Below are 13,072 nucleotides of genomic sequence, written 5' to 3' on the forward strand. Positions count from 1 at the left end.
ATAGAAAATATGAAAGAGCGTTTATTAAACAATAAGAAGGACAGAGTGAGAAGTTCTATGTGTTTAATTGAAGTATCAACAGTATAGGAGAGAGAGAGAATAGAGGCATAATTTGAAGAGATAATAGCTGAGAACTTTTCCAGAATTTATCTATTATATAATCCACAGATTCTGGCCGGGTGCGGTGGCTCAAGCCTGTAATCCCAGCACTTTGGGAGGCCGAGATGGGCGGATCACGAGGTCAGGAGATCGAGACCATCCTGGCTAACACGGTGAAACCCCGTCTCTACTAAAAAATACAAAAAACTAGCCGGGCGAGGTGGCGGGCACCTGTAGTCCCAGCTACTCGGAAGGCTGGGGCAAGAGAATGGCGTAAACCTGCGTGAGCTTGCAGTGAGCTGAGATCTGGCCACTGCACTCCAGCCTGGGTGACAGAGCGAGACTCCGTCTCAAAAAAAAAAAAAAAAAAAAAAAAAAAAAAAAAAAAATCCACAGATTCGTGAACACCAGCAATTTCCAAGTGGGATTTAAAAAAAAATGAAATCCATATTCTAGTCCCAACATAATAAAATGACAGAGCCTCAAAGTCAAATGAAAAAACATGAAAGCCACTGAAGAGAAAAAGACTACATTCTTAGAAAAGACAGCTACAGTGTCAGATGACTTACTAACAGTAATGATGGAAGCTCAAAGACAGTGTAATAATACCTTCCAAATGCTGATAGAAAATAATTGTCATTCCACAATTGTGTTTCTAGTCCTACAGCTGTAATAGTGTTTGAAATCACAAAACTAGCCACTGCTAGCATGAAGGATCTGCTCTGTTGGGTTTGGTGACATATTTAGGGTCTTTATATTGTATATACATAAATGCTTTCTCTTTGACTGTAGGAAAGGTTTTTCCTCATTTTATCCCTGTTTGCTTTTCAACCTTTATGCTCAACTGTTTTCCTATTTCTTTTTTTTCTTTTTTTTTTTTGAGACAGAGTCTTGCTCCGTCGCCCAGGCAGGAGTGCAGTGGCGCAATCTCGGCTCACGGCAAGCTCCACCTCCCGGGTTCATGCCATTCTCCTGCCTCAGCCTCCCGAGTAGCTGGGACTACAGGCGCCGCCACCACGCCCGGCTAATTTTTTGTATTTTTAGTAGAGATGGGGTTTCACCATGTTAGCCAGGATGGTCTCGATCTCCTGACTTTGTGATCCGCCCGCCTCGGCCTCCTAAAGTGCTGGGATTACAGGCGTGAGCCACCGCGCCCGGCCCTGTTTTCCTATTTCTTATATGTCTTTAGGCCTTCTTACAGACTTCATAGCACTTGGAATGGCTTTAGCCACAGGCATTTGTTTTATTTTTACCTGCTGTCCCTGTTGGTCTACAATATGTATTCCTTTATGCCTGTTGCTCAGGAAGTACCATGTTTTCCCATTTCCTTCAAAAGGCTTTATTTCAAGCTTCTCTTTAATACTTAATGCTTTCTGTATCATGTCCTGTTTGACATTTTAAAATCAGGACACATAGACATTTTTAGGATGTTGACTGACTGTATTTATTCATGTATATTTTATATATGTGTAATATATATAATAACCTATATATGACTATATAATTGATATCTATAAATATTCACAATGTGAAAGAATGGCAAAACACAACCTTATGAGATAATACGCACAGTGAATTGAGGTAGCTGGTAGGTGTCTGCGGGGTGTGTATGTGTTCATTTTGCATATTATGTGGTTCAGTTCTTATGGGTACAGGTTTGTGTGTTCACCTGGTGTTTCTTGTGGACACAACTGCACATCAGCCAGTGTGATACTTGCATTATGCTCAAATTATTTCCTAATATGTCAGTCATGTGGAACAACTTTGCCTTTTCAAAACAACTTGTACCAGCAAAACTATTTTTCACAGTCTGTATTGTCTTTTAATTTTCTTCTTCTTTGCTGCTGCTGCTGCTGCTTCTGTTACTTCTGCTGCTGCTGCTTCTTCTTCCTCTTCCTCTTCTTCTTCCTCTTCCTCTCCTTCCTCTACATATTTCTTCCTATTTCTTCCTTTTCTTCCTCCTCCTCCTCTTCCTCCTCTTCTTCTCCTTCTTCTTCTTCTTCCTCCTCCTCCTCCTCTTCCTCTTCTTCTTTCTTCTTTCTTCTTCTTCTTCTATTATAATTTAAGCTCTGGGATACAGGTGCAGAACGTGCAGGTTTGTTACATAGGTATACATGTGCCATGGCGGTTTGCAGCACTCATCAACCAGTTATCTACATTAGGTATTTCTCCTAATGCTATCCCTCCCCTAGCACTCCACACCCTGACAGGCTCCGGTGTATGATGATCCCCTCCCTGTGTCCATGTGTTCTCACAGTTCAGCTCCTACTTATGAGTGAGAACATGCAGTGTTTGGTTTTCTGTTCCTATGTTAGTTTGCTGAGAATGATGCTTTGAAGCTTCATCCATGTCCCTGCAAAGGACATGGACTCATCCTTTTTTATGGCTGCACAGTATTCCATGGTATATATATGCCAGATTTTCTTAATCCAGTCTATCATTGATGGGCATTTGGGTTGGTTCCAATTCTTTGCTATTGTGAATAGTGCTGCAATAAACATACATGTGCATGTGTCTTTATAGTAGAATTATTTATAATCCTTTGGGCATATACCCAGTAATGGGATTGCTGGGTCAAATGGTATTTCTAGTTCTAGATCCTTGAGGAATCACCACACTGTCTTCCACAATGGTTGAACTATTTTACATTCCCATCAACAATGTAAAAGCATTCGTATTTCTCCACATCCTCTCCAGCATCTGTTCTTTCCTGACTTCTTAATAATCGCCATTCTAACTGGTGTGAGATGTTATCTCATTGTGGATTTGATTTACATTTCTCTAATGACCAGTGATGATGAGCTTTTTTTGATATGTTTGTTGACTGCATAAATGTCTTCTTTTGAGAAGTGTCTGTTCATATCCTTTGCCCTTCTTGTAAATTTGTGTAAGTTTCTTGTAGATTCTGGATATTAGGCATTTGTCGGATGGATAGATTGCAAAATTTTTCTCCCATTCTGTAGGTTGCCTGTTCACTCTTGCTGTGCAGAAGCTCTTTTGTTTAATTAGATCCCATTTGTCAATTTTGGCTTTTGTTGCCATTACTTTTGGTGTTTCAGTCATGAAGTCTTTGCCCATGCTTATGTCCTGAATGGTATTTCCTAGGTTTTCTTCTAGGGATTTTATGGTTTTAAGTCTTATGTTTAAACCCTTAATCCATCTTGAGTTAATTTTTGCATAAGGTGTAAGGAAGGGGTCCAGTTTCAGTTTTCTGCATATGGCTAGCCGGTTTTCCCAACAGTAGTTATTAAATAGGGAATCCTTTCCCCATTGCTTGTTTTTGTCAGGTTTGTCAAAGATCAAATGGTTGAAGATGTGTGGCATTATTTCTGAGGCCTCTGTTCTGTTCCATTGGTCTATGTATCTGTTTTGGTACCAGTATCATGTTGTTTTGGTTACTGTAGCCTTGTAGTATAGTTTGAAGTCAGGTAGCATGATGCCTCCAGCTTTGTCCTTTTTGCTTAGGATTGTCTTGGCTATACGGGCTCTTTTTTGGTTCCATATGAAATCTAAAGTAGTTTTTTTTCTAATTCTGTCAAAGTCTAATTGTGTTATGGGGATATCATTGAATCTATAAATTACTTCGTGCAGTATGGCCATTTTCACAATATTGATTCGTCCTATCCATGAGCATGGAATGTTCTTCCATTTGTTTGTGTCCTCTCTCATTTCCTTGAGCAGTGGTTTGTAGTTCTCCTTGAAGAGGTCCTTCACATCCCATGTAAGTTGCATTCCTAGGTTTTTTATTCTCTTTGTAATAATTGTGAATGGGAATTCACTCATGATTTGACTCTGTTTGTCTATTATTGGTGTATAGGAATGCTTGTGATTTTTGCACATTGATTTTGTATCCTGAGACTTTGCCGAAATTGCTTATCAGCTTAACAAGATTTGGGGCTCAGAAAATAGGATTTTCAAAATATACAATCATGTCATCTGCAAACAGAGACAATTTGACTTTCTCTCTCCCTATTTGAATACCCTTTATTTCCTTCTCTTGCCTGATTGCCCTGGCCAGAATTTCCAATTCTATATTGAATAGGAGTGGTGAGAGAGAGCATCCTTGTGCCAGTTTTCAGAGGGAATTGCTTCCAGCTTTTGCCCATTCAGTATGGTATAGGCTGTGGGTTTGTCATAAATACCTCTTATTATTTTGAGATTCGTTCCATCAATACCTAGTTTATTGAGAGTTTTTAGCATGAAGGGGTGTTAAATTTTATTGAAGGCAATTTATTTTTTGCATCTATTGAGATAATCATGTGGTTTTTGACATTGGTTCTGTTTATGTGTGATGGATTACGTTTAATGATTTGAGTATGTTAAGCCAACTTGCATCCCAGGGATGAAGCTGACTTCGTGATGGATAAGCTTTTTGATGTGCTGCTGGATTCAGTTTGCCAGTATTTAATGAAGAATTTTCATATTGATGTTCATCAGGGATATTGGCCTGCAATTTTATTTTGTGTGTGTGTGTCTCTGCCAGGTTTTGTTATGAGGATGATGCTGGTCTCATAAAATGAGTTAGTGAAGAGTCCCTCTTTTTCTATTGTTTGGAATAGTTTCGGAAGGAACGGTACCAGCTCCTCTTTGTACCTCTGGTAGAGTTCGGCTCTGAATCCATCTGGTCCTGAGCTTTTTTTAGGTTGGTAGGCTATTAATTACTGCCTCAATTTCAGAACTTGTTATTGATGTATTCAGGGATTCAACTTCTTCCCGGTTTAGTGTTGGGAGGGTGTATGTGTCCAGGAATTCATCCATTTCTTCTAGATTTTCTAGTTTATCTGCAGAGAGGTGTTTATAGTATCCTCTGGTGGTAGTTTGTATTTCTGTGGGATCAGTGGTGATCTCCCATTTATCATTTTTTATTGTGTCTATTTGATTCTTCTCTCTTTTCTTCTTTATTAGTCTGGCTAGTGGTCTAGCTATCTTGTTAATCTTCTCGAAAAACCAGCTCCTGGATTCATTGATTTTTTGAAGGGTTTTTCTTGTCTCTATCTTCTTCAGTTCTGCTCTTATCTTAGTTATTTCTTGTCCTCTGCTAGCTTTTGAATTTGTTAGCTCTTGCTTCTCTAGTTCTTTTAATTGTGATGTTAGGGTGTCAATTTTAGATCTTTCCTGCTTTCTCTTGTGGGCATTTAGTGCTATAAATTACCCTGTAACCACTGCTTTAGCTGTGTCCTAGAGATTCTGGTACATTGTGTCTTTGTTCTCATTGGTTTCAAAGAACTTATTTATTCCTGCCTTCATTTCATTATGTACCCAGTAGTCATTCAGGAGCAAGTGTTCAGTTTCCATGTAGTCCTGTGGTTTTGAGTGAGTTTCTTAATCCTGAGTTCTAATTTGATTGCACTATGGTCTGAGTAACTGTTTGCTATGATTTACATTCTTTTGCATTTGCTGAGGAGTGCTTTACTTCCAATTATATGGTCAGTTTTAGAATAAGTGCAATGTGGTGCTGAGAAAAATGTATATTCTGTTGATTTCGGTTGGAGAGTTCTGTAGATGTCTATTAGGTCCGCTTGGTCCAGAGCTGAGTTCAAGTCTTGAATATCCTTGTTAATTTTCTGTCTAACACTGACAGTGGGGTGTCTCCCTCTATTATTATGTGGGAGTCTAAGTCTCTTTGTAGATCTCTAAGAACTTGTTTTATGAATCTGGGTGTTCTTGTATTAGATGCATATATATTTAGGATAGTTAGCTCTTCCTGTTTCTTTGATCCCTTTACTGTTATGTAATGCCCTTTGTCTTTTTTGATCTTTGTTGGTTTAAAGTCTGTTTTATCAGAAACTAGGATTGCAACCCTTGCTTTTTTTTTTTTTTCCTTTATATTTGCTTGGTAAATGTTCCTCCATCCTTTTATTTTGAGCCTATGTGTGTCTTTGCATGTGAGATCAGTCTCCTGAATACAGCACACCTATGGGTCTTGACTGTTTATCTAATTTGCCAGTCTTTGTCTTTTAATTGGGGCATTTAGCCCATTTACATTTAAGGTAAATATTGTTATGTGTGAATTTGATCCTATCATTATGATGTCAGCTGGTTATTTTGCCTGTTAGTTGATGCAGTTTCTTCATTGTTGATGGTCTTCACAATTTGGTAGGTTTTTGCAGTGGCCAGTACTGGTTGTTCCTTTCCATGTTTAGTGCTTCCTTCAGGAGCTCTTCCAAGGCAGGCCTGGTGGTGACAAAATTTCTCAGCATTTGCTTGTCTGTAAAGGATTTTATTTCTCCTTCGCTTGTGAAACTTAGTTTGGCTGGATATGAAATTCTGGGTTGAAAATTCTTTTCTTTAAAATGTTGAATATTGGCCCCGCACTGTCTTCTGACTTGTAGGGTTTCTGCAGAGAGATCTGCTGTTAGTCTGATGGGCTTCACTTTGTGGGTAACCCAACCTTTCTCTCTGGCTGCCCTTAATATTTTTTCCTTCATTTCAACCTTGGTGGATCCGACAATTATGTGTCTTGGGGTTTCTCTTCTTGAGGGGTATCTTTGTGGTGTTTCTGTATTTCCTGAATTTGAATGTTGGCCTGTCTTGCTAGGTTGGGGGAGTTCTCCTGGATAATATCCTGAAGAGTGTTTTCCAACTTGGTTCCATTCTCCCTGTCACCTTCAGGTACACCAATCAAATGTAGATTTGGTCTTTTCACATAGCCCCTATTTCTTGGAGGCTTTATTCATTTCTTTTCATTCTTTTTTCTCTAATCTTGTCTTCATGCTTTATTTCATTAAGTTGATCTTCAATCTCTGATATCCTTTCTTCCACTTGATCTACTGGGCTATTGATACTTGTGTATGCTTCACAAAGTTCTAGTGCTGTGTTTTTCAGCTCCATCAGGTCATTTATGTTTTTCTGTAAACTGGTTATTCTAGTTAGCAATTCCTCTAATCTTTTTTCAAGGTTCTTAGCTTCCTTGCATTGGGTTAGAACGTGCACCTTTAGCTTGGAGGAGTTTGTTATTACCCACCTTCTGAAGCCAACTTCTGTCAAGTCATCATATTCATTCTTTGTCCAGTTTTGTTCCCTTGCTGGTGAGGAGTTGTGATCCTTTGGGGGAGAAGAGGTGTTCTGGTTTTGGAAATTCTCAGTCTTTTTGTGCTGGTTTTTCCTCATTTTTGTGGATTTATCTACCTTTTGTCTTTGATGTTGGTGACCTTCAGGTGGGGTTTCTGTGTGGACATCCTTTTTGTTGATGTTGACGCTATTCCTTTCTGTTTTTTAGTTCCTTTTAACAGGCCCCTCTGCTGCAGGTCTGCTGGAGTTTGCTGGAGGTCCACTACAGGCGCTGTTTGCCTGGGTATTACCCGTGGAGGCTGCAGAACAGCAAAGATTGCTGCCTGTTCCTTCCTCTGGAAGCTTTGTCCCAGAGAGGCACCCACCAGATGCCAGCTGGAGCTCTTCTGTATGTGATGTCTGTCAACCCTTCTTGGAGGTGTCTCCAAGTCAGGAGGCACAGGGGTCAGGGACCCACTTGAGGAGACAGTCTGTCCCTTAGCTGAGCTCAAGAGTTGTGCTGGGAGATTTGTTGCTCTCTTCAGAGCTGTCAAGCAGGAACATTTAAGTCTGCTGAAGCTGTGCCTACAGGCGCTCCTTCCCCAAGGTGCTCTGTCTCAGGGAGATGGGAGTTTTATCTGTTAGCTTCTGACTGGTGCTGCTGCCTTTCTTTCAGAGATGCCCTGCCCAGAGAGGAGGAATTTAGAGAGGCAGTCTGGCTACAGAGGCTTTGCTGAGCTGCGGTGGGCTCCGCCCAGTTCAGACTTCCCTGTGGCTTTGTTTACACTGTTAGGGGAAAACCACCTACTCAAGCCTCGGTAATGGTCGACACCCCTCCCCCCACCAAGCTGGAGCATCCCAGGTTGACTTCAGACTGCTGTGCTGGCAGGGAGAATTTCAAGCCAGTGGATGTTAGGTTGAAGGGCTCTGTAAGGGTGGGATCCACTGAGCTAGGTCGCTTAGCTCCCTGGCTTCAGCCCCCTTTCCAGGGGAATGAATGGTTCTGTCTTGCTGGTGTTCCAGGTGCCACTGGAGTATGAAAAAAAAACTGCATCTAGCTCAGTGTCTGCCCAAATAGCTGCCCAGTTTTGTGCTTGAAACCCAGGGCCCTGGTGGTATAGGCACCCAAGGGAATCTCCTGGTCTGCGGGTTGTGAAGACTGTGGGAAAGCATAGTATCTGGGCCAGAATGCACAGTTCCTCATGGCCCAGTCCCTCACGGCTTCCCTTGGCTAGGGGAGGGAGTCCCCAGACCCCTTGCGCTTCCTGGGTGAGGCAATGCCCCACCCTGCTTCTGCTCGCCCACTCACTGTCTAACCAGTCACAATTAGATGAGCCAGGTGCCTCAGTTGGAAATGCAGAAATCACCCGCCTTCTGCACTGATCTCGCTGGGAGCTGCAGACCGGAGCTGTTCCTATTTAGCCATCTTGCCCAGGAATCATCTTTTAATTTTCTTAATGGTGTCTTTTGAAGGGCAAAAGTTTTAAATTTTGATAAAATCAAATTTGTCTTTTAAAAATTATTGATTGTGGTCACAAAAATTTTCTCCTGCTTTTTCTTCCTGAAGTTTTTTTATTTTTAGTTCTTATATTTGGGTCTGTGATTCATTTTCAGAAAACTTTTGTGTATATTATATAGGATTATTAGTTTTTTTATGTTTGTTTTTGCATATAGATATCCAGTTGCTCCAGCACAATTTGTTGAAAAGACTACTCTTTCTTAATTAACTTTGCACTTTTATCGAAAATCAATTGACCATACATGTGAGTTTGAACTCTTTATTCTGTTTCATTGATCTATATATATCTTCTTATGCCAATATCATACTATCTTGATTGTAGTGTTACTTCCTGTTCTTTTTCAAAATTGTTTTGGCTGGGCTTGGTTGCTCGCATTTCCATAGGCATTTTGGCTACAGCTTGTCAATTTTTACTAAAAATTGCTGGTTGGATTTTAGTAAGGATTGTGTTGACGTGCTCTCTTGATTTGGAGAAGAACTGTTATCTTAATAATGTTTAGTTTTATAATCAACGAATATGCTGTATCTCTTTATTTATCCAGGTTTTCTTTAATTTATTGCAGCAATCTTTTGCCTAGAGTGCAGCTTCTTGAGAAACATGAAAGTTATTTTAAGCCATTAAGTTTTGAGAAGTTTTTTAACCCATAGTAGATAGTTGTTACACATTTTGGTAGCTGGGAGTGATGTGCTATCATAACAAAACCCTAAAACATGGCTTTAGGACTAGGTGGTGGTCTGAAGCTGGAACAACCTTAACAAGATTGTTAGTTAAGGTCTAAGGGCCTTGAAGAGATTCTTAGTGTAACTATATGCCACCTTGAGGTGGCTCATAGTGAGGGCTGAAAGGAAATTAAAGATGTTATTGAAAGTTGGAAGAATGAGGATATTTATTAGGTAGTGATAGAAAGTTAAGCAACACTATCATGTGAAGTAATGTAGAAAACAGAAATAGAGAATAGGACTAGAAAATTATGTAGATTTCCAAGGAGAATGTTGATGATGATACCTGGTTTCTAGCTGCCTGTTATAAAATGGCAGATGAGAGTATTAAGCAACAGAAAAAAACTTTAATATATAAAGAAACCAGAACTTACTGGGATCAAAAATAAAACTTTCTCATTATAGTCTCTTCAGATGGCAAATGATGCTAAAATTAAGAAAAGGCTTTTGGACGAAGGCCAAATTTAGGGCACTGTCAGGAAAATAAGTAATAAAGATTATTTCAAGAGTGTTATTGTACAACTTTTGCAAAGATTTGAGGTAGTATTTCATACAGGTAACTATCCCTAAGGATCTTGAGGCACAGCATTGGAGATTGTCTTTTCTAAGCAATAGGGCTTTTAAGAATGTCAAGGTGCTTTCCTGTAGCAACTTTACAGGAAACCAGAGAAATGCTTATCTTGATGAATTTTGTGGGTGCAACTTTGGAAGATGGGGTGGACCCCAGTATGATTCATAGGAGACCCACAAAATTTTAAGAGAAGTGTACTTGGAGAAACACTGCCAGCTTGGACTAAAGGGGGCAGAGACAGACCATCACAAAAAGAGAGCTTTGGATTTCTTAAGTAATACTAGTAGGAAGCAGGCTGAGAAAACTACTTAGCTGTAAATATCAGCATTTTTTAATGGAAAAGGATGACTTGAGGAGAAACTGTGAGCTCAGAAGATAGAGCTAAGACCCATGGAGACGCTATGCTGCATTATCAGACAGCAGACCTGAGTCAAGGAGCCATTAGTGTGTGCATGGCTGGATTACAGAATTGTTATGGACTAGTGAATCCTGTTTGCCTTTCTTTTCCTCCCTTTTCAATGGGAAAGTCTATCGTAATTATCCTATGCTTCTTCCACCATTGTACGTCAGTGTGTGAAGGACATATAAATTGTCTCTTTAGTTCACCAGGTCTTTGGATTAAGGATAGCTATACTTTATGAGCTGTATTTGATAAATAACATCTGAGGAGACTCATCCACACCTGGTTGCCTAAGTAAATGGAGTATATTTTGCGTGTGAAAGGAATATAAAAATTTGTGACCAAAGGTTATGTTTTCAATTTATTTGACACTCCTTCCACAGAAGGTGGAGTCTAATTGCCCTTCCTTTATTATGGGTGAGCCTTAATGACTTGCTTCTAACAACACAGAATGGGGCAAAAGTGATGTTGCATGGTTTCCAAGGCTATGTCATAAATAGAATTTCCAGCTGGCATGCTTACTCTGTCTTTCAGGACACATGCTGTGGGTGTCCTGAGCTGCCATTTAAGAAGTCTGGCTACTCTAAAGCCTCCAGGCTGGAGAGACCATGTGGAGAGACCCCCACAGAGATTGAGAGTAAGATGCTTGAGAAGCCCCAGCTTTCCCAGCCCCAGCCTTTTGGGTCTTCTCAGCCTGAGCACTAGATGTGCAGCCCCAGCCCATGCTGAGTAGAAGCAAGCTGTTCCTGCTAACCCTGCTCAGATTTCATATTTATGATAAAATATGTTGTTTTATGCAACTAGAAGTTTGAGGTAGTTGGCTACACAGCGTTAGATAATTGGAACAAAGGACCTTTAACTGTCTTATTCTCCTTACTGCTGGATTTACTGTTGAGAGCCAGAACTGTTCTGCAGTACTTTTTGTTTTTTTTAATATATATGGCTCCAAATAATGCTTTTTTCCATAGTTGATACTCAATAAATCCAGCTAGTGATATTAAATGGATTGGAGCACAACCCAGAATACATGCACCTGGCTCTTTTATAGCAGGTCTATTCTGGCAATATGTTTGGATTGGTTTACATTTCCCCTTGAAAGTTTGTTCTTGTTGCTTTGTTTACGTTAGCTTCATTCCACCCTTTGCTCTAGTTCACAAACTAGTGTCTAGCATTTCTTTCACTTCATCTCAACTTCTACTCCTTAACCTAATGTTTGCCTCATGGCCTGATGATGATAACTATAAAATATATTGAACTATATGTAAATTTTATAAGGTTGAGAGCTACTGTATCTCCCTGGAACACAGTGCCTAGTACAGAGTAAACACTTAGTAATCATTTATTGATTTATCATAACTATGTAGGAGACACCAAAGTAACCTTATATGCATAACTTCCTTTAATCTCCACAACACATTATTAGGATTATTATCCCCATTCTACAGATAAGGAAGATGAATAAATTAATGAAGTGATTTTGATTTTCTCAAGTTCAGTCAATAGTGGAGACAGGATTTGAACCAAAAGTCTGTTTGACTTCAAAGCGTGTACTCTAATGACTGATTTTTACCTGGTTTTGCTGTTAACCATAAATTTCTAGCAGTTGAACTAGGTATTATCTATTAACTTTGCCTACACCATGTATTTTATTGGATATTTGGCCATTGCTTCTCCAGAACTTATGCCTTGCTTGTCCCTGATTTGTGTGTAGCTACATTTCATCCTGTGGTTCACATTTGAGTGTCCATGGAAAGAATCTACCAAAACGTGATTAAGTATGCACATAAAATTCTGAACGAAGAAGACCTATTTCCGTAACACAGAGAATATCCTGTCTAGATGGAAAAGTTATGAAATCTAACATTCGCTGGAGCCACTGAAATGTTTCATGCTTGAAAAAAATTAAGATTTGTAAGAATGAATGAAAAGACCTATGGAGATTCTTTTCTAATGTTAGATTTCACACTCTTAAAATTGGACATTTTAAATATTGCAGATATACCAGTTAAATGCTTTTGCTCTGTTAAGCTGAAGTCACTTGCTCATATGGAGTCTGTTTTCCTGTTGCATGTTGGCATGAGAGTTAATTAACTCTGTTGCCTGCTCTTGGCCATTTGTTCCTCAACTTTTTGTGTCACTGAACATGTATGTGTACAATATTTGTCACCCTTCTGTCTTTTAAGAATTTTTATTCATATGTCATTTATGAATTAGACAAAGTGAATGCATAAAAACTGAGAGAAATTAACAAGGTAAACCAAGAGAGCTGTATTTGATAAAGGGCATCTAAGGAGACTCATCCACACCCGTTTGCCTAAGTAAGTGGAGTATATTTTGCATATGAAAGGCATATAAAAATTTGTGATCAAAGGTTACGTTTGCAATTTCTTTGACACTCCTTCCACAGAAGGTGGAGTCTAATAGAAACATTTGAAAAATCAAAGTGCAATGAGTACAAAAATATCTTTTTCCTATCATAACCTAATTGTACTGACTCCTTATTATGTTTGATAGTCAATTCTCATTTGTCTTTAATAATTGGTAATGGGAAACTACTTAATTTTAGATGAGATCAGATTCACTGGTTATTATTTCCTTGGGCTGCTTTTACTTGGAAATAACTTCATCTGACTTTATAGAAAGTGACCTTAGTAATTGTGAGAGCATCCAAAATTTGTTTAATATGGATGAAGGTAAAATATTTCAGTGTATATCTTAATCTAGGAGTCATTCCTGAATTTTACAACCAGATTTACTGTGTATTTTCAAATGT

The sequence above is a fragment of the Macaca mulatta genome, chromosome 11 (assembly GCF_049350105.2).
Source record: "Macaca mulatta isolate MMU2019108-1 chromosome 11, T2T-MMU8v2.0, whole genome shotgun sequence".
NCBI classification, from domain to species: domain Eukaryota; kingdom Metazoa; phylum Chordata; class Mammalia; order Primates; family Cercopithecidae; genus Macaca; species Macaca mulatta.